A 22,610-nucleotide genomic window follows, 5' to 3' on the forward strand; every position below is an offset into this window, starting at 1 on the left:
CAATCTGGCTTGTATCTCCGCCTGCAGTTTGTGTCCAATCACTGCTGGGCAGGAGGTATAACTTCCAGCTTGTGGCTCTCTCACATTGCCTCGGACAACAAGTCACACACCGTGTGCCTTAGTTCTTCTTGTTCCTGTTTCCAGCGATCCCCGTGGTTACTTCTATTTGTTCCAGTCTTCATTCTCACAGCTCTCCTGTTAACTCCGGACTCCAATTCCATCCAGCCACAATCACCAGCAGCAGAGACTCTCCTCAGGTGTTCGTATTACCATCTCACTTGTACACTGGCTATCTGTATTCCATCTGTGCATTTCAGCAGTATTACTATTGATGGCTTAGAGACTGTTTCCTGCTTGAGCCTAGTAAAGCTATCTGGACTTGTGTGCTTTATAGAGACTGAGTGTTTCTTTTACATACCGGAGTTCTGCCTTTCAAGTTACTTTATCTTACGTTATACCGAGACTGTGTACTATCAAGTACTATTGGACTTTAGTTTTATCATCTGCCTTCAGTTTTGTTGTTTCACATTTCATTTGCAAGAGACTTCCACTATTTAAATTCAGTTATCAACCATTGTCATTCCATTACCGGTTTTCTGTTTATACTGTGTTATCCGATCTGCTCAGTAACAATAAACATCAGCGCCTATGCGCAGGACTATTATATTGCCTCCATGTTTTATCCATCAGACCAACACTGACCCACTAGCGCCCCCGCCGGGGACACACAAACCTAGAGACCTGACATATATAGTGCGCACAACTGAAATGCACCACAGGTATAGAATGTAGATGGATAGTATACTTGACGACACAGAGGTAGGTACAGCAGTGGCCTTCCGTACCGTACTGCTATATATACTGGTGGTCACTGTGTCAGCAAACTGCACAACTGAAATGCACCACAGGTATAGAATGTAGATGGATAGTATACTTGACGACACAGAGGTAGGTACAACAGTGGCCTTCCGTACCGTACTGCTATATATACTGGTGGTCACTGTGTCAGCAAACTGCACAACTGAAATGCACCACAGGTATAGAATGTAGATGGATAGTATACTTGACGACACAGAGGTAGGTACAGCAGTGGCCTTCCGTACCGTACTGCTATATATACTGGTGGTCACTGTGTCAGCAAACTGCAAAACTAAAATGCACCACAGGTATAGAATGTAGATGGATAGTATACTTGACGACACAGAGGTAGGTACAGCAGTGGCCTTCCGTACCGTACTGCTATATATACTGGTGGTCACTGTGTCAGCAAACTGCAAAACTAAAATGCACCACAGGTATAGAATGTAGATGCATAGTATACTTGACGACACAGAGGTAGGTACAGCAGTGGCCTACTGTACCGTAATGCTATATATTATATACTGGTGGTCAGCAAACTGTGCAAAACTGAAATGCACCAAAGGTATGGATGGATAGTATACTTGACGACACAGAGGTAGGTACAGCAGTGGCCTACTGTACCGTAATGCTATATATTATATACTGGTGGTCAGCAAACTGTGCAAAACTGAAATGCACCACAGGTATGGATGGATAGTATACTTGACGACACAGAGGTAGGTACAGCAGTGACCTACTGTACCGTAATGCTATATATTATATACTGGTGGTCAGCAAACTGTGCAAAACTGAAATGCACCACAGGTATGGATGGATAGTATACTTGACGACACAGAGGTAGGTACAGCAGTGGCCTTCTGTACCGTACTCCTATATATTATATACTGGTGGTCAGCAAAATTATGCACTGTACTCCTACTATATACTGTCTACAATGCAGCACAGATATGGAGTGTTTTTCAGGCAGACAACGTATACTGGTGGTCACTGGTCAGCAAAACTCTGCACTGTACTCCTCCTATATAATATTATACTGGTGGTCCCCAGTCCCCACAATAAAGCAGCACACTGAGCACAGATATGGAGTGTTTTTCAGGCAGACAACGTATACTGGTGGTCACTGTCAGCAAAACTCTCACTGTACTCCTGCTATATAATACAGCTGCTCCCCAGTCCCCACAATTAAGCAGTGTGAGCACAGATATATGCAGCACACTGAGCACAGATAAGGAGCGTTTTTTTCATGCAGAGAACGGATAAAACTGGTGGTCACTGATCAGCAAAACTCTGCACTGTACTCCTCCTATATTAATATACAGCTGCTCCCCAGTCCCCACAATTAAGCAATAAGTAAAGCAAGCACAAATATTTGCATCAACAATACACGGAGAGGACGCCAGCCACGTCCTCTCCCTAACATTTCTAATGCACGAGTGAAAATGGCAGCGACGTGCGGCTGCTTATATAGAATCCGAATCTCGCGAGAATCCGACAGCGGGATGATGACGTTCGGGCGCGCTCGGGTTAACCGAGCCATACGGGAGAATCCGAGTATGCCTCGGACCCGTGTAAAAAGGGTGAAGTTCGGGGGGGTTCGGTTTCCGAGAAACCGAACCCGCTCATCACTAATAAGGATACCATTTTATTGACCCTAGGACATATAAAAGATGCTGTCTTATATATGAGGGATGCTCAAAGAGACATTGGTCTACTGGGTTCTAGAGTCAACGCTATGTCGATTTCAGCTAGACGAGTCCTATGGACCCGGCAATGGACAGGTGATGCCGACTCAAAGAGGCATATGGAGGTTTTACCTTACAGGGGTGAGGAATTGTTTGGGGAAGGTCTCTCGGACCTGGTCTCCACAGCTACAGCTGGTAAATCAAATTTTTTGCCTTATATTCCCTCACAGCCTAAGAAAGCGCCACATTATCAAATGCAGTCCTTTCGGTCACAGAGAAACAAGAGAGTACGAGGTGCGTCCTTTCTTGCCAGAGGTAAGGGCAGAGGGAAAAAGCTGCACAACACAGCTAGTTCCCAGGAACAGAAGTCCTCCCCGGCCTCTACAAAATCCACCGCATGACGCTAGGACTCCGCTAAGGGAGTCCGCCCTAGTGGGGGCACGTCTTCAAATTTTCAGCCACATCTGGGTTCACTCACAGGTGGATCCCTGGACAATAGATATTGTTTCTCAGGGTTACAAGCTGGAATTCGAAGAGATGCCTCCTCGCCGGTTTTTCAAATCGGCCCTACCGGCTTCTCCCCCAGAAAGGGAGATGCACAAATTGTATCTTCAACAGGTGGTGGTCAAGGTTCCCCTACTTCAACAAGGGAGGGGATATTACTCAACCGTGTTTGTAGTCCCGAAACCAGACGGTTCGGTCAGACCCATTTTAAATTTAAAATCCCTGAACCTATACTTGAAAAGGTTCAAGTTCAAGATGGAATCGCTCAGAGTGGTCATCGCAAGCCTGGAAGGGGGGGATTTTATGGTATCTCTGGACATAAAGGATGCTTACCTTCATGTTCCCATATATCCACCTCATCAGGCATACCTGAGATTTGCGGTACAGGATTGTCATTACCAATTTCAGACGTTGCCGTTTGGGCTTTCCACGGCCTCGAGGATTTTCACCAAGGTAATGGCGGAAATGATGGTGCTCCTGCGCAAGCAGGGTGTAACAATTATCCCGTACTTGGACGATCTCCTCATAAAAGCGAGATCAAGAGAGCAGTTACTGAACAGCGTGTCACTTTCACTGAAGGTGTTACAGCAACACGGCTGGATTCTCAATATCCCGAAGTCGCAGTTGGTTCCTACGACTCGTCTGACTTTCTTGGGAATGATTCTGGATACGGACCAGAAAAGGGTTTATCTTCCGATAGAAAAGGCTCAGGAACTCATGACTCTGGTCAGGAACCTATGAAAGCCAAAACAGGTGTCAGTGCATCACTGCACTCGAGTCCTGGGAAAGATGGTGGCATCTTACGAGGTCATTCCCTTCGGCAGGTTCCATGCGAGGACCTTCCAATGGGACCTACTGGACAAGTGGTCCGGGTCACATCTACAAATTCATCAGTTGATCACCCTGTCCCCCAGGGCCAGGGTATCTCTCCTGTGGTGGCTGCAGAGTGCTCACCTTCTAGAGGGCCGCAGGTTCGGCATTCAGGACTGGGTTCTGGTGACCAAGGACGCGAGCCTCCGAGGTTGGGGAGCAGTCACACAGGGAAGAAACTTCCAAGGTCTTTTGGTCAAGTCAAGAGACTTGTCTTCACATCAACGTCCTGGAGCTGAGGTCCATATACAACGCCCTTCATTAAGTGGAGACCTTGCTTCGCGACCTACCAGTTCTGATCCAGTCAGACAACATCACTGCAGTGGCTCATGTAAACCGCCAAGGCGGCACAAGGAGCAGAGTGGCAATGGCGGAAGCCACCAGGATTCTTCGCTGGGCGGAAAATCATGTAAGCGCACTGTCAGCAGTGTTCATTCCGGGAGTGGACAACTGGGAAGCAGACTTCCTCAGCAAGCATGACCTGCATCCAGGAGAGTGGGGACTTCATCAGGAAGTCTTCGCACAGATTGCAAGTCAGTGGGGACTGCCCCAGATAGACATGATGGCGTCCCGCCTCAACAAAAAGCTGCAGAGGTATTGCGCCAGGTCAAGAGACCCTCAGGCGGTAGCTGTGGACGTCCTAGTGACACCGTGGGTGTTCCAGTCGGTCTATGTGTTTCCTCCTCTTCCTCTCATCCCCAGGGTGTTAAGAATAATAAGAAAAAGAGGAGTGGAGACAATTCTCTATGTCCCAGATTGGCGTGAAGGGCCTGGTATCCGGATCTGCAGGAAATGCTCACAGAAGATCCGTGGCCCCTTCCTCTCAGGGAGGACCTGTTGCAACAGGGGCCCTGTCTGTTCCAAGGCTTACGGCGGCTGCGTTTGACGGCATGGCGGTTGAACGCCGGATTCTAGCGGAAAAGGGTATTCCGGATGAGGTCATTCCTACTCTGATAAAGGATAGGAAGGACGTGACAGCTAAACATTATCACCGTATATGGTAAAAGTATGTTTCTTGGTGTGAGGCCAGGAATGCTCCTACGGAAGAATTCCATCTGGGCCGTTTCCTTCACTTCCTACAAACTGGAGTGAATTTGGGCCTAAAATTAGGCTCCATTAAGGTTCAGATTTCGTCCCTATCCATTTTCTTTCAGAAGGAATTAGCTTCTCTCCCAGAAGTACAGACTTTTGTGAAGGGAGTGCTGCATATTCAGCCTCCTTTTGTTATTTTAACGGTGGAGTTAAAATATCTCACTTGGAAGGTGGTCATGTTGTTAGCCTTGGCTTCGGCTAGGCGAGTGTCGGAATTGGCAGCTTTGTCTCATAAAAGCCCCTATCTGGTTTTCCATATGGATAGAGCGGAATTGCGGACCCGTCCTCAATTCTTGCCTAAGGTGGTGTCATCTTTTCATATGAACCAACCTATTGTGGTGCCTGTGGCTACGCGAGACTTGGAGGATTCCGAGTCCCTTGATGTGGTCAGGGCTTTGAAAATTTACGTGGCCAGAACGGCTAGGGTCAGAAAAACAGAAGCACTGTTTGTCCTGTATGCAGCCAACAAGGTTGGCGCTCCTGCTTCAAAGCAGACTATTGCTCGCTGGATCTGTAACAAGATTCCTCAGGCTCATTCTACGGCTGGGTTGCCGTTACCAAAATCGGTCAAGGCCCATTCCACTAGGAAGGTGGGCTCTTCTTGGGCGGCTGCCCGAAGGGTCTCGGCACTACAGCTGTGCCGAGCTGCTACTTGGTCGTGTTTAAACACCTTTGCAAAATTCTATAAGTTTGATACCCTGGCTGAGGAGGACCTCCTGTTTGCTCAATCGGTGCTGCAGAGTCATCCGCACTCTCCCGCCCGTTTGGGTGCTTTGGTATAATCCTCATGGTCCTTACGGAGTCCCCAGCATCCTCTAGGACGTACAGTAAGAGAAAATAAGATTTCAAACCTACCAGTAAATCTTTTTCTCCTAGTCCGTAGAGGATGCTGGGCGCCCGTCCCAAGTGCGGACTACTTCTGCAAGACTTGTATATAGTTTTGCTTACATAAGGGTTATGTTATAGTTTTCATTGGTCTCGTACTGATGCTATGTTGTTTTCATACTGTGAACTGGTTAGTATATCACAAGTTATACGGTGTGAATGGTGTGGGCTTGTATGAATCTTGCCCTTGGATTAACAAAAATCCTTTCCTCGTACTGTCCGTCTCCTCTGGGCACAGTTTCTCTAACTGAGGTCTGGAGGAGGGGCATAGAGGGAGGAGCCAGTGCACACCCATACCTAAAGTTCTTTCTTAAAGTGCCCATGTCTCCTGCGGAGCCCGTCTATCCCCATGGTCCTTACGGAGTCCCCAGCATCCTCTATGGACTACTAGAAAAAGATTTACCGGTAGGTTTAAAATCTTATTTTTTTGTGGGGGTTTTTTGGTTATGTTTTTTTTTCTTTTTTTTGGCAAGGGGTTGTGGTTTCCTAATTTGTAATGAGATACACACACACACATATATATATATATATATATATATACTGTATATGTATGTGTGTGTATGTATATATATGTATATATATATATATATACACTGTATATGTGTGATATATATATATATATATATATATATATATATATACTGTATATGTATGCATATGTATATATATATATATATATATATATATATATACCTCCAAAGTACCACGGCACTCAAAGGGACTCGTTTCAGAAAAGTTTTAATTGCGGTGTTTACATGAACATGTTTCGAGGCTGACGCCTCTTCCTCGGGACACACCAACGAACGTTCGTTGGTGTGTCCTGAGGAAGAGGCGTCAGCCTCGAAACATGTTCATGTAAACACCGGGTTCGTTGGTGTGTCCTGAGGAACAGGCGTCAGCCTCGAAACACCGCAATTAAAACTTTGCTGAAACGAGTCACTGTGAGTGCCGTGCTACTTTGGAGGTATATGTGGAATTCTGCACTGGGCACCGGGACCAGCTGTACGGAAGCAGGGAGTGCCGGCTGACTTGGAATGCTATATATATATGACGACGGGGGTCCACCATGAGACACAGGTGCAAAGGACCAAGCACCACAACTGCCTCCAAGTCCGCCAAGTGCCACCCGCATCACAGTGTGTGTGTGTGTGTGTGTGTGTGTGTGTACATATATATATATATATATATATATATCTGGAAACCCCCCGTTGCAAATCCTGCGTTTGCCCCTGGGTGGCCATGCATGGGGGAAGGACGAGGAGCATTTTACAAATTGGGTGCGTCAACGCTGTTTTGTGGGCATGCTGAGACTACAGTCTGCATCTTCTGACGCAGATTTACTCACCTCTGCAGTGGGAATTAACTGGACATCCTGAGCGTCCTGAGGGTTACTCAGATGTCGGATGGTCACACAGATGACCCAATGCTGTTTCCTTGGACACAGCAATGAATCACAGAAGCCGGCAGTGGGTGTAACTACAGACACCTCCTGCGGCTTTTGTATAGTACAAAGACACAGCGGCTGTGCTAACTGCGCCTATCTCTAAATCAGGCCCACACTTATTTGCAAAAGTTTGGGCACTTCTGTCACAATGCATACTTCATTGAATATTTTAGTTTCTATTCTATGTGTCAATTCCATTTCTCTATGTTTTTTGTACAATGCATGCCTCTGAGTTGCACTGGGCACGTGCCGATGGTTTACAGGTGGCAGTCACTTTGAGAATTTGGAAGAAGAAAGACTGACAGACAGTGCATTTCTGATTTCTGAAAAATAATCGGGTGTGTGTGTGTGTGGGGGGGGGGGGGGGGGGGGCACTTGCTTCTTCATATGCAGTAGCAATGCCCTGACAACTAACTTGCAACGATCATTCTGAGCAACCTTAGGGTTGCCCAGAAAATCAATGGTGCGACTGATGTGCGGCCCATGGTGTGTCTTTGTACGCAAGTGTCGCATTAGGGACGCAACCAGTGGCTAGCTCTGTACAAGTTACAGTGGCTATGTTTTTATGTTAAATTCATAGTACTGCAGCATTCAAAGCATACTTGCCTAACCTGACCCTCTCCATGAGGGAGAAAATGCTCTGTTCCTGGACTTTCCTGGTAATGTATGATTGCCATCACCTGTGGTGAAACACCTTTCTTATCAATTAACTAGCTCACCACAGGTGGTGGCAATCATACATTACCTGGAAAGTCCAGGGACAGAGCATTTTCTCCCTCATGGAGAGGGTCAGGTAGGCAAGTATGAGACACAGCCAGGAATGAAATAGCTTCCAGCCAGTGGCGTAACTAGAAATTTTTCTCCCCCAAGCCAAAAAATTCTTCGGCCCCCCCCCCTTCATGCTCCATAATTGGGAGCAAGAAAGGGATAAATATGTGCGCGCCGAAGGCGCGCGCGCCAAAAAAGGGGTGTGGTTTCGTTGGAGTCGGCGTGGTTTCGCATAAAGGGGCGTGGCATTGCAGGAAAAGACTACCTTATACCCCAGTTTTGCAACCTGCACGCCCATACGTTGGCCACCACAGGAAAGAAAAATAATCCTGATTCATGCCCCTTACATTATTTGTCATTTTTCCTCCTTATAGTAATGCCCAGTATACATTATGCCACATACTGCAATGGCCCTTAGACATTATGCCGCACACAATAATGCACGACACAATATGCACACACTGTAATGCCCCCGACACATTATGCCACACACCGTAATGTCTGTGACACATTATGCCACACACCGTAATGCCTGTGACACATTATGACAGGAATCGCAATGCCCGTTATACATTATGCTACACACTGCAATGCCCCTGATACATTATAGCACATACAATGTCTGTGACACATTATGACACACACCGCAATGTCCGTGATACATTATGCCACACACTGCAATGCCCGATACATTATAGCACATACAATGCCTGTGACACATTATGCCACACACTGCAATGACCTTGAGACATTATACCACAATGCCCGTGATATAGTATACCATACACCGTAATGCCTGTGACACATACCGCAATGCCCTGCCCGTTATACCCTATGCCACACATTGCAATGCCCGTTATGTATTATGCCACACTGCAATGACCCTGAGACATTATACCACATACCACAATGCCCGTGATATAGTATACCACACACCGTAATGCCTGACACATTATGACACACACCGCAATGTCCGTGATACATTATGCCACACACTGCAATGACCCTGAGACATTATACCACATATCACAATGCCCGCGATATAGTATACCATACACTGTAATGCCTGTGACACATTATGACACACACCGCAATGTCCGTGATACATTATGCCACACACCGTAATGCCCATTACACACTACAGTAAGGCTTCTAATTACTTTTCAATTACCTGCTCATTGTCAGGGGTTTCATGCACTGGGTGTCATGCTCGTTGCCAGGGGTTTCATGCTCTTGGTTCCATGCACGGTGCCAGGGGTTTTCATGCTCAGGGTGTCATGCTCGTTGCCAGGGGTTTCATGCACTGGGTGTCATGCTCGTTGCCAGGTGTTTCATGCACTGGGTGTCATGCTCGTTGCCAGGTGTTCCATGCACTGGGTGTCATGCTCGTTGCTAGGAGGTAGTCCTTGTTGCTAGGGCTGTGCTCCCAGTGCCACATATGTCCCCAGTGCCAGATATTCCCCCACGGTGCCAGGTACTTACATGCCCCAGTGCCAAATATAGTCGTCGTCCCCATGTGCCAGGTACACATATACCCCCCCAGTGCCACATCTGCCCCCAGTGCCAGATATTCCCCCCCAGTGCCACATATGCCCCCAGTGCCAGATATGCCCCCAGTGCCATATATTCCCCCCCAGTGCCAAATATGCCCCCAGTGCCAGATATTCCCCCCCAGTGCCAGATATTCCCCCCCAGTGCCAGATATTCCCCCCCAGTGCCAGATATTCCCCCCGTGCCATATATGAGCCCAGTGCCAGATATTCCCCCCCAGTGCCAGATATTCCCCCCGTGCCATATATGCCCCCAGTGCCATATATGCCCCCAGTGCCAGATATTCCCCCCAGTGCCAGATATTCCCCCCAGTGCCATATATGCCCCAGTGCCAGATATCCCCCCCCCAGTGCCAGATATTCCCCCCAGTGCCATATATGCCCCTGTGCCAGATATCCCCCCCAGTGCCATATATGCCCCCAGTGCCATATATGCCCCCCGTGCCATATATGCCCCCCGTGCCATATATGCCCCCCGTGCCATATATGCCCCCAGTGCCAGATATCCCCCCAGTGCCATATATGCCCCAGTGCCAGATATCCCCCCCCCAGTGCCAGATATTCCCCCCAGTGCCATATATGCCCCTGTGCCAGATATCCCCCCCCAGTGCCATATATGCCCCCAGTGCCATATATGCCCCCCGTGCCATATATGCCCCCAGTGCCAGATATCCCCCCCCCAGTGCCATATATGCCCCCAGTGCCAGATATTCCCCCCCAGTGCCATATATGCCCCAGTGCCAGATACCCCCCCCCCCCAGTGCCAGATATGCCCCCAGTGCCAGATATTCCCCAGTGCCAGATATTCCTCCCTCCCCCCCCCGTGCCATATATGCCCCCAGTGCCAGATATTTACCACCCCGCCCCCCACCGCCGTCGCTTTTTGGAGGGACACGGAGGGCACAGCTCGTCTCTCCTGTGTCCCTCCTGCTGCATCATCTATTCTCCGGCGGCCGCGGGTCTAATAGGGGGAAGTGCCGGTTCGTGAGCCAATTAGAGCTCACGGATGGCACTTCCCCCTATTAGACCCGCGGCCGCCGGAGATGATGCAGCAGGAGGGACACAGGGAGGCGCGCTGTCCCTCCGTGTCCCTCCAACAAGCGGCGGAGGGAAGGAGACTGCAGACTGACATGCGGACGCTCGTCCGCATGTCAGTCTGCTGTAAATCAGTGGCGCCCCCGCAGCTCCTCGCCCCCAAGCCACCGCGAGGACTGCGGGGGCAGTAGTTACGCCACTGCTTCCAGCTCTGAATCAGCCCATTGACCAGAAACAGAATGAAGCAGCTTGCGGTCCTGGTCAAAGATGACATCACATATTTGTATATGAGGCGATCATACAACTATTTCATCCAGTAATGTGATGGCCTCTTTGACCAGGGTGCTGTTGTTTGAGAAGCAAGGAGTAACAAACACAGCTTTAATTGGAACATGTTTTTCTATGTTATTATACAGTTTGTGTGGTAAACATTTGTTCCTAATATTAAGGACTTTGACAAATATTTGAAGAGCGAGTTTAGCGAGTTTGTTTCTGTTTTTACATGTTAGATTAGAGAATGAAAACAGTGCTCAGCAATGTGCAGCTGGCTGATTCTCACCCTGAGTGCTATTATTGGATTTTATTGTGTTTGCTCTATTGGAAAACAAGCAGCTTTCTAATAAATGAATTGATGTCAACAGTGATCAAAACACTAAATGAAGTGGAAGTTAAGTGAGTATACTGCCAATTTGATCAATTAAATATGTAATACACATGCAGGTACTCTATAACATTCAGCATTATTTTCCAGCCAGGCCATGGTGGAGCATGGTTCATTAGGTCAACAATGTCTAGGTCAACCACAAAAGGTCGACTTGCACAAGGTTGATATGAGAAAAAGGTTGTCACAAGCAAAATGTTGTCATGAAAATGCTCGACACAGAAACAGGTTGACATGAGGTTTTTTTTAGGTTTTTTGGTGTGTGAATGTGTAACTTTTAGCACATGGGCCCTCATTCCGAGTTGTTCGCTCGCTAGCCGCTTTTCGCAGCAGTGCACACGCTAAGCCGCCGCCCTCTGGGAGTGAATCTTAGCTTAGCTGAATTGCGAACAAAGTATTCGCAATATTGCGACAATACTTTTCTTTGCAGTTTCTGAGTAGCTCGAGACTTACTTGTCACGATCCGGGTATCTGGACGCCATTTCTTACCCATCAGATGCCTCCTAAGGCTGGCTCAGCGCTCCAGGACCGGATCCCATCTGTTATCCTGATGTGTACATTCCTGTATCCTCTCCTGTCACTCTGGGACGCTGTCACAGTAAACGCCATATTACACCTGGCATGGCGTCTCCCGCGGCCTCCGCCGCCGTCCCTGAACTTCTGCATGCAGAGTGTCTGAGTGGCGATTACGTCAGCCGCGGCCTCCGCTGTGTCCGCGTGGTTGGATGTGCATCTGTCAGCCTGGCGCCTCCTGTCTCCGGTGGCCGGCGCCGCCATTACTGTTTTCATTACCACATGGATTACAAACCAAACTTCCCTCCAAGTGTCTGCATGGGCGCAGCCATCTTGGATTCTGTCAGCTGATCATTTCCACCAATCTGTTCTCAGTATTGATAATCTGCATAATTGCCTAGCCAATCCCTTCCTTGCTGCAGGTATAAATACACTGTGCCTGAGCAAGGAAGGCGTCAGTGCTTTGGTTGTCAAACCTAGTTCCTGTTTGTCTCTCTCCTGTGATTGTCTTCCAGGTTCCAGCTCCTGTCTCAAGACTTCCTCCATAGAGACCCGCACCAGCATTCCACCTGCGGTGTAGCCTGACTCTCCAATCCATTGTGGATTCATCTGTTTCCAGCTACAACATTACCTGCTTCCAGCTCAGCTTCCAGCAGAGTACAGCTTCCCTTAAAGGGCCGGTGTCCTTTCTACACTTTACCACTCTCCACCGGTATTATTATTTCTCCGCTCTCAAGTTCTACATTTCAGTTCATATTTCATCGCTCCCAAGTTCATTTATTATTTAACTGGTTCCAGCCAGTATCCACTCCGTGCTAACAACAGTCTGGTTCCAGCCAGTATCCACAGCAGCTGTTTTATCTTCAGCAACCCAGCTTTTCCTGGAACACCAGCTGGCACAATCCTGGGTTATCTCCATTGCTACAGTCGGGCCTGGTAAGGACTTTCCATCTAGAAGATCATAAGAACTATCTCACACTACCAGTGCCCTGTGGCTCCTGCCATCCTGTAGTACCCAGGAACTGTATTTATTCTTTGCTGACTTTTACGTTTTCTTTTACTGCTGCTGTGTTGCGGAGTTGTCATAATAAACATCATTGACTTTTATCCAAGTTGTCGTGGTCACGCCTTCGGGCAGTTATTATTCATGTTACTTACATGTCCAGGGGTCTGATACAACCTCCCAGGTTCCGGTACATCTCAGCCCCTACAACTGAGGCTGCCTCCCGTCAGCTCAGGCCCTCAGTTGTGACAGTAAGCACTGACCTAATGAATCCAGCCGGAGACCAGGATCAAGCGGCCAGGCCGATGCAAGAACTGGCAGCCCGACTAGAACATCAGGAGGCTGCACAGGGCCACATCATCCGCTGTCTCCAGGATCTCTCTACTCGGCTGGATGGGATTCAGACAACTCTCCGTGGATCAGGCGCGTCTGGTGCGTCAACCACAGTGACTCCAGCTATAACCCCACCCACCTTACCCATTTCTGCTCCACGTCTTCATCTTCCAACGCCAGCAAAATTTGACGGATCTCCAAGATTCTGCAGGGGATTTCTCAACCAGTGTGAGATTCAGTTTGAGCTACAACCTGGCAATTTTCCCAGTGACCGTACAAAAATTGCCTACATTATTTCTCTTCTCAGTGGCTCAGCCCTTGATTGGGCATCACCGTTATGGGAGAGGTCCGACACCCTGCTATCTTCCTACACTGCCTTCGTGTCAACATTCAGGCGCATCTTCGACGAGCCAGACCGGGTAACCTCAGCTTCATCCGAGATTCTCCGTTTACGCCAGGGGTCACGTACTGTAGGACAATATCTGATACAGTTCCAGATCCTGGCATCCGAACTGGCATGGAACGACGAGGCCCTGTATGCTGCATTCTGGCATGGCTTATCTGAGCGTATTAAAGATGAGTTAGCTACCAGAGACTTACCTTCTAAGTTAGATGAGCTAATCTCACTCTGCACGAAAGTTGATTTACGTTTCAGAGAGAGAGCAACTGAGCGTGGAAGATCATCTGCTCCAAAATCTTCTGCTCCTCCTCCTCGTCAACTGTCACCATCTAAAGATGAGCCCATGCAACTTGGCCGTTCCCGTTTAACTCCTGCTGAGCGCCGAAGACGTCTCTCCGAGTTTCTCTGTCTCTATTGTGCAGCTCCGTCTCACACCATTAATGCCTGTCCCAAACGTCCGGGAAACTCCAAATCCTAGCTCGCCAAGGAGAGGGCCGGCTAGGAGTAATGATCTCCTCTCCATCTCCTCAAGATTGTAATCTCCCAGTCTCGCTTCAAGTTGCTCAACGTTATCGGAACGTCATTGCCCTCCTTGATTCCGGAGCAGCTGGGAACTTTATTACCGAAGCCTATGTTAAACGGTGGTCCCTACCCACCGAGAGACTTCCTTCGTCCATTTCTTTAACTGCCGTGGATGGCAGCAAAATTTTTGATGCAGTCATTTCTTTAAGGACTCTACCAGTTCGTCTGAGAGTGGGAGTTCTTCATTCCGAACTTATTTCTTTTTTAGTGATTCCAAGAGCCACATATCCTGTGGTCCTGGGCCTTCCATGGCTCCGTCTTCACAATCCTACAATTGATTGGACGACTACGCAAATCCTGGCATGGGGTTCCTCCTGTGCTGAGACATGTTTGTTTAAAGTATTGCCTGTCTGTTCTTCCTCCCCCAGGTCGTCTGATGTTCCACCTCCTCCATATCAAGATTTCACGGATGTGTTCAGTAAAGCTTCTGCTGATATCCTTCCTCCTCATAGAGAATGGGACTGTCCGATTGATCTCGTTCCAGGGAAGGTTCCACCTCGAGGCCGAACTTATCCGTTGTCTCTGCCTGAGACGCATTCTATGGAGGAATATATTAAAGAGAACCTAGCAAAGGGGTTCATTCGACCTTCTTCTTCTCCAGCCGGCGCAGGCTTCTTTTTTGTAAAAAAGAAAGATGGTGGTCTGCGGCCGTGCATCGACTACAGAGGTTTGAACGACATTACCATCAAGAACCGTTATCCTTTACCCCTGATTACTGAGCTCTTTGACAGAGTTAGCGGAGCTACCATCTTTACAAAGCTGGACTTGCAAGGTGCATACAATCTCATCCGGATCCGTGAGGGTGACGAGTGGAAGACCGCCTTTAACACCCGTGACGGACATTATGAGTACCTCGTCATGCCCTTCGGATTGAGCAATGCTCCAGCTGTCTTCCAGCATTTTGTCAATGAGATCTTCAGAGACATTCTATACCGTCATGTCGTGGTCTATCTAGACGATATCCTCATTTTTGCCAACGATTTAGAGGAACATCGTTTTTGGGTTAAAGAGGTTCTGTCCCGTCTCCGTGTCAATCATCTCTATTGCAAATTAGAAAAATGCTTCTTTGAAGTCAAGTCCATTCCGTTTCTAGGGTACATTGTGTCCGGTTCCAGACTAGAGATGGATCCTGAGAAACTACAAGCAATCCAAAATTGGCCGGTACCCTTAACCCTCAAAGGGGTCCAGAGGTTCTTAGGGTTCGCCAACTATTACCGAAAGTTTATACGAGACTTTTCCACCATTGTGGCGCCTATTACTGCTTTCACTAAGAAGGGTGCTAACCCGTCCAAGTGGTCTGAAGAAGCCATGCAAGCATTTCATCTTTTAAAACAAAGGTTCATCTCTGCGCCTGTTCTGAAACAGCCTGACATCGACTCTCCTTTCATCTTAGAGGTGGATGCCTCCTCCGTTGGAGTAGGAGCGGTGTTATCTCAGAGGGCTAAAGATGGCCATTTACACCCTTGCAGTTTCTTCTCCCGGAAGTTCTCCCCAGCTGAGCGCAACTATGCCATTGGCGACCAGGAGTTGCTAGCCATCAAGCTCGCTCTAGAAGAGTGGAGGTATCTGTTGGAGGGAGCTTCTCATTCAATCACCATACTTACAGACCACAAGAACCTTTTATACCTGAAGGGCGCACAATGTCTCAACCCTCGTCAGGCCAGATGGGCACTTTTCTTTTCCAGGTTCGACTTTAAACTCCAGTTCTGTCCGGGCTCTCAGAATCGCAAGGCCGATGCCCTTTCCCGCTCATGGGAGCAAGAAAATGAGTCAGAGTCTTCAGACAAGCATCCTATTATAAATCCGTTGGCATTCTCCACGGTAGGGATGGACTCTACGCCCCCATCAGGGAAAAGTTTTGTGAAGCCGATGCTAAGGAAGAAGCTCATGCATTGGGCCCATGCTTCCCGTTTTGCCGGACATACAGGTATCCAAAAAACCCTGGAGTTTATCTCTAGGTCCTATTGGTGGCCAACTCTGAAAAAGGACGTCTTGGAGTTTATTGCATCTTGCCCAAAGTGTGCCCAACATAAAGTATCCCGCCAGTCGCCTGCGGGGCAACTGGTTCCACTATCCGTTCCCCGTCGACCATGGACCCACTTGTCGATGGATTTCATTACAGACTTACCCATGTGCAACAAGTTCAATACCATCTGGGTGGTAGTTGACCGGTTCACCAAGATGGCACACTTCATTCCTCTCACCGGTCTTCCGTCAGCTTCCAAGTTGGCTCAAGTATTCATACAAGAGATCTTCCGACTCCACGGTCTTCCTGAAGAAATTATCTCAGATCGAGGAGTTCAATTCACAGCCAAATTCTGGCGAAGTTTATGTCAAGTCCTCCAAGTCAAGCTAAAGTTTTCCACGGCTTACCATCCTCAGACCAATGGTCAAACCGAGAGGGTGAATCAGGACTTGGAGGCCTTCCTCCGCATCTATGTGTCCTCCTCTCAAGATGACTGGGTTCAATTACTTCCCTGGGCCGAGTTCTGTCATAACAACCAGTATCATTCTTCATCTGCTTCAACACCATTCTTCACTAACTTTGGATTCCACCCTAAAGTCCCTGAGTTCCAACCGCTTCCAGCAACTTCTGTTCCCGCAGTGGATATCACCTTGCATCAGTTTGCCAATATCTGGAAGAGTGTACGATCAGCTCTGCTCAAGGCATCGTTCAGGTACAAGAAGTTTGCGGATAAGAAGCGTCGAGCAGTTCCTGCTCTCAAGGTGGGTGATCGGGTATGGTTATCCACGAAGAATTTGAGGTTAAGAGTTCCCAGTATGAAGTTTGCACCTCGCTATATCGGTCCTTTCAAGATTGAACAAGTCATCAATCCTGTTGCTTACAGACTCCAGTTGCCTCCCTTCTTAAAAATACCCAGGACATTCCATGTTTCCCTGTTGAAACCGCTGATCTTGAATCGGTTTCATTCCTCACTTCCTCCAACTCCGAAAGTCCAAACTCAACGAGGCGTTGAGTATGAAGTGGCCAAGATCCTGGACTCACGTCACCGTTACGGTCAACTACAATATCTTATTGACTGGAAGGGTTATGGTCCTGAGGAACGTTCATGGACCAATGCTTCTGATGTCCATGCTCCTGCCTTGGTCCGGAGATTCCATTCCAAGTTTCCTCAAAAGCCAAAGAAGTGTCCTGGGGCCACTCCTAAAGGGGGGGGTGCTGTCACGATCCGGGTATCTGGACGCCATTTCTTACCCATCAGATGCCTCCTAAGGCTGGCTCAGCGCTCCAGGACCGGATCCCATCTGTTATCCTGATGTGTACATTCCTGTATCCTCTCCTGTCACTCTGGGACGCTGTCACAGTAAATGCCATATTACACCTGGCATGGCGTCTCCCGCGGCCTCCGCCGCCGTCCCTGAACTTCTGCATGCAGAGTGTCTGAGTGGCGATTACGTCAGCCGCGGCCTCCGCTGTGTCCGCGTGGTTGGATGTGCATCTGTCAGCCTGGCGCCTCCTGTCTCCGGTGGCCGGCGCCGCCATTACTGTTTTCATTACCACATGGATTACAAACCAAACTTCCCTCCAAGTGTCTGCATGGGCGCAGCCATCTTGGATTCTGTCAGCTGATCATTTCCACCAATCTGTTCTCAGTATTGATAATCTGCATAATTGCCTAGCCAATCCCTTCCTTGCTGCAGGTATAAATACACTGTGCCTGAGCAAGGAAGGCGGCAGTGCTTTGGTTGTCAAACCTAGTTCCTGTTTGTCTCTCTCCTGTGATTGTCTTCCAGGTTCCAGCTCCTGTCTCAAGACTTCCTCCATAGAGACCCGCACCAGCATTCCACCTGCGGTGTAGCCTGACTATCCAATCCATTGTGGATTCATCTGTTTCCAGCTACAACATTACCTGCTTCCAGCTCAGCTTCCAGCAGAGTACAGCTTCCCTTAAAGGGCCGGTGTCCTTTCTACACTTTACCACTCTCCACCGGTATTATTATTTCTCCGCTCTCAAGTTCTACATTTCAGTTCATATTTCATCGCTCCCAAGTTCATTTATTATTTAACTGGTTCCAGCCAGTATCCACTCCGTGCTAACAACAGTCTGGTTCCAGCCAGTATCCACAGCAGCTGTTTTATCTTCAGCAACCCAGCTTTTCCTGGAACACCAGCTGGCACAATCCTGGGTTATCTCCATTGCTACAGTCGGGCCTGGTAAGGACTTTCCATCTAGAAGATCATAAGAACTATCTCACACTACCAGTGCCCTGTGGCTCCTGCCATCCTGTAGTACCCAGGAACTGTATTTATTCTTTGCTGACTTTTACGTTTTCTTTTACTGCTGCTGTGTTGCGGAGTTGTCATAATAAACATCATTGACTTTTATCCAAGTTGTCGTGGTCACGCCTTCGGGCAGTTATTATTCATGTTACTTACATGTCCAGGGGTCTGATACAACCTAATGCATAAACAAAAGGGAGAAAGAAGAAGGCTCTTGTGTGGGCGCACTCATTAATGGTAGTTAAATAACTAGAATGAATAACACTAGGTTGATTAGTCAGCAGATAAAACAAAATTTATTTGGAAATATTAAGAATATAATTGCCCCTGGTTGAGGAGATGTGAATGATCCCAGATAAAAATGTTCTGGTCCTGCCTCAGGAAATGAGATGGAGAGGGGTAGAGACACTGCAAGTCATAAACCCTTTCTCACCCGGCCAGTACAGATGATCTGTGTTAATGAGATCAATTAAGTCAATTGATTTTAGATTCTGTCATAATCCTAATGAAGGAATAACAGCTATTATGGCAATGAGTAATAATAGAAACAAATCAAAGGATATACCAGGGTAAAGAAAGAAAAGGATAGGAACAAATGGTGATGCTGCTGTTGGAGTCACATACCACACATCATATGCAATGATTGATGTTCTACAACACTGAGTATTCCCTGTGAGTCTCCACCTCAGGTACTAACTCAGCCCACACTGTTTCGCTTCCAAGATCGGACGAGATCGGGCATTAGCAGTGTGGTTTGATAGTAGAAGGATTTGGTCAGACGTCCAATGAGAGTGCACCTATATAGGGGGGGATAATTAGCTGGGTCTTATAGATACAGTGTGGATCTGCTTTTTGTGTTAGGCAGGAGACATCAAGTCCCACACCGGTGGTATTGTGTCCCTGGATCACAAATGAGAGTCCACGAAAAAGGAAGATATATAGATTTATGAAAAAAACGAAGATATATAGATTTATGAAAAAACCCCTAAAAAGGAAAATGGAGATCAATTAGGCTGTAGTTATTAGGAACGGGTGATAAAAATTACCCGTCCGTATAGATACAAATGGATAAGGAAACACGGATCAAGAAACTACAGCCTAATTGATCTCCATTTTCCTTTTTATCTATAAGACCCAGCTAATTATCCCCCCCTATATAGGTGCACTCTCATTGGACGTCTGACCAAATCCTTCTACTATCAAACCACACTGCTAATGCCCGATCTCGTCCGATCTTGGAAGCGAAACAGTGTGGGCTGAGTTAGTACCTGAGGTGGAGACTCACAGGGAATACTCAGTGTTGTAGAACATCAATCATTGCATATGATGTGTGGTATGTGACTCCAACAGCAGCATCACCATTTGTTCCTATCCTTTTCTTTCTTTACCCTGGTATATCCTTTGATTTGTTTCTATTATTACTCATTGCCATAATAGCTGTTATTCCTTCATTAGGATTATGACAGAATCTAAAATCAATTGACTTAATTGATCTCATTAACACAGATCATCTGTACTGGCCGGGTGAGAAAGGGTTTATGACTTGCAGTGTCTCTACCCCTCTCCATCTCATTTCCTGAGGCAGGACCAGAACATTTTTATCTGGGATCATTCACATCTCCTCAACCAGGGGCAATTATATTCTTAATATTTCCAAATAAATTTTGTTTTATCTGCTGACTAATCAACCTAGTGTTATTCATTCTAGTTATTTAACTACCATTAATGAGTGCGCCCACACAAGAGCCTTCTTCTTTCTCCCTTTTGTTTATGCATATGTCACTGGCTCTGGGCGCACCCCCAAACTGGACATTATATTAAAGATTTTACTTGAAAATTGTCCAAATTTGGTTTTTCTGTAATCAAAAACTATTTTTAGACCGGTGCCGGGTCGCCCCCTTTGTGTAACAGTCTGATACAACCTCCCAGGTTCCGGTACATCTCAGCCCCTACAACTGAGGCTGCCTCCCGTCAGCTCAGGCCCTCAGTTGTGACATTACTCTTCCAGTGCGATCAGTTCAGTGCTTGTCGTTCCTGGTTTGACGTCACAAACACACCCAGCGTTCGCCCAGACACTCCCCCATTTCTCCAGCCACTCCCGCGTTTTTCTCAGAAACGGCAGCGTTTTTTCACACACACCCATAAAACGGTCAGTTTCCGCCCAGAAACACCCACTTCCTGTCAATCACACTCCGATCACCAGAACGAAGAAAAAACCTCGTAATGCAGTGAGTAAAATACCAAACTTCTTAGCAAATTTACTTGACGCAGTCGCAGTGCGAACATTGCGCATGCGCAGTTAGCGGAAAATCGCACCGATGCGAAGAAAAATAACGAGCGAACAACTCGGAATGAGGGCCATGGATCCCCAATTAGTGTACCATGCTACGAACAAGGTTACCATTCCCAATCATAGTCCACGTGGATAGTAAATTTTGACCATGTTGACCTAATGCATACTGACCAATAATGGTTGGCCTATTGACTGTCAACCTCTTTATTGTTGACCTAAAGACCGGATACCATCATAGTGGACCTGTTACAGATTACATATATATATATTGTGATAGGAGTAGATAGTAACAAATAGTGATGAGCGGGTTCGGTTCCTCGGAAACCGAACCCCCCCCGAACTTCACACTTTTTACACGGGTCCGAGGCATACTCGGATTCTCCCGTATGGCTCGGTTAACCCGAGCGCGCCCGAACGTCATCATCCCGCTGTCGGATTCTCACGAGATTCGGATTCTATACAAGCAGCCGCACGTCGCCGCCATTTTCACTCGTGCATTGGAAATGTTAGGGAGAGGACGTGGCTGGCGTCCTCTCCGTGTATTGTTGATGCAAATATTTGTGCTTGCTTTACTTATTGCTTAATTGTGGGGACTGGGGAGCAGCTGTATATTAATATAGGAGGAGTACAGTGCAGAGTTTTGCTGATCAGTGACCACCAGTTTTATCCGTTCTCTGCCTGAAAAAAACGCTCCTTATCTGTGCTCAGTGTGCTGCATATATCTGTGCTCACACTTCTTAATTGTGGGGACTGAGGAGCAGCTGTATTATATAGCAGGAGTACAGTGCAGAGTTTTGCTGACAGTGACCACCAGTATACGTTGTCTGCCTGAAAAACACTCCATATCTGTGCTCAGTGTGCTGCTTTATTGTGGGGACTGGGGACCACCAGTATAATATTATATAGGAGGAGTACAGTGCAGAGTTTTGCTGACCAGTGACCACCAGTATACGTTGTCTGCCTGAAAAACACTCCATATCTGTGCTGCATTGTAGACAGCATATAGTAGGAGTACAGTGCATAATTTTGGTGACCACCAGTATATAATATATAGGAGTACGGTACAGAAGGCCACTGCTGTACCTACCACTGTGTCGTCAAATATACTATCCATCCATACCTGTGGTGCATTTCAGTTTTGCACAGTTTGCTGACCACCAGTATATAATATATAGCAGTACGGTACAGTAGGCCACTGCTGTACCTACCTCTGTGTCGTCAAGTATACTATCCATCCATACCTGTGGTGCATTTCAGTTGTGCGCAGTATATATAGTAGTAGGCCATTGCTATTGATACTGGCATATAATTCCACACATTAAAAAATGGAGAACAAAAATGTGGAGGTTAAAATAGGGAAAGATCAAGATCCACTTCCACCTCGTGCTGAAGCTGCTGCCACTAGTCATGGCCGAGACGATGAAATGCCATCAACGTCGTCTGCCAAGGCCGATGACCAATGTCATAGTAGAGAGCATGTAAAATCCAAAAAACAAAAGTTCAGTAAAATGACCCAAAAATCAAAATTTAAAGCGTCTGATGAGAAGTGTAAACTTGCCAATATGCCATTTACGACACGGAGTGGCAAGGAACGGCTGAGGCCCTGGCCTATGTTCATGGCTAGTGGTTCAGATTCACATGAGGATGGAAGCACTCATCCTCTTGCTAGAAAAATGAAAAGACTTAAGCTGGCAAAAGCACAGCAAAGAACTGTGCGTTCTTCTAAATCACAAATCCCCAAGGAGAGTCCAATTGTGTCGGTTGCGATGCCTGACCTTCCCAACACTGGACGGGAAGAGCTTGCGCCTTCCACCATTTGCACGCCCCCTGCAAGTGCTGGAAGGAGCACCAGCAGTCCATTTCCTGATAGTCAAATTAAAGATGTCACTGT

At 47.4% G+C, this 22,610-nt stretch overlaps 1 protein-coding gene across 2 annotated transcripts in view; it reads left to right on the plus strand.

The window, feature by feature from the left end:
* The window catches only part of LOC134895092 (uncharacterized), a 253,869-nt gene that overhangs the window by 87,421 nt on the left and 143,838 nt on the right, over positions 1-22,610 (plus strand). The window lies entirely within an intron of this gene.

This window comes from Pseudophryne corroboree, chromosome 1, assembly GCF_028390025.1.
Source record: "Pseudophryne corroboree isolate aPseCor3 chromosome 1, aPseCor3.hap2, whole genome shotgun sequence".
Taxonomy (NCBI): domain Eukaryota; kingdom Metazoa; phylum Chordata; class Amphibia; order Anura; family Myobatrachidae; genus Pseudophryne; species Pseudophryne corroboree.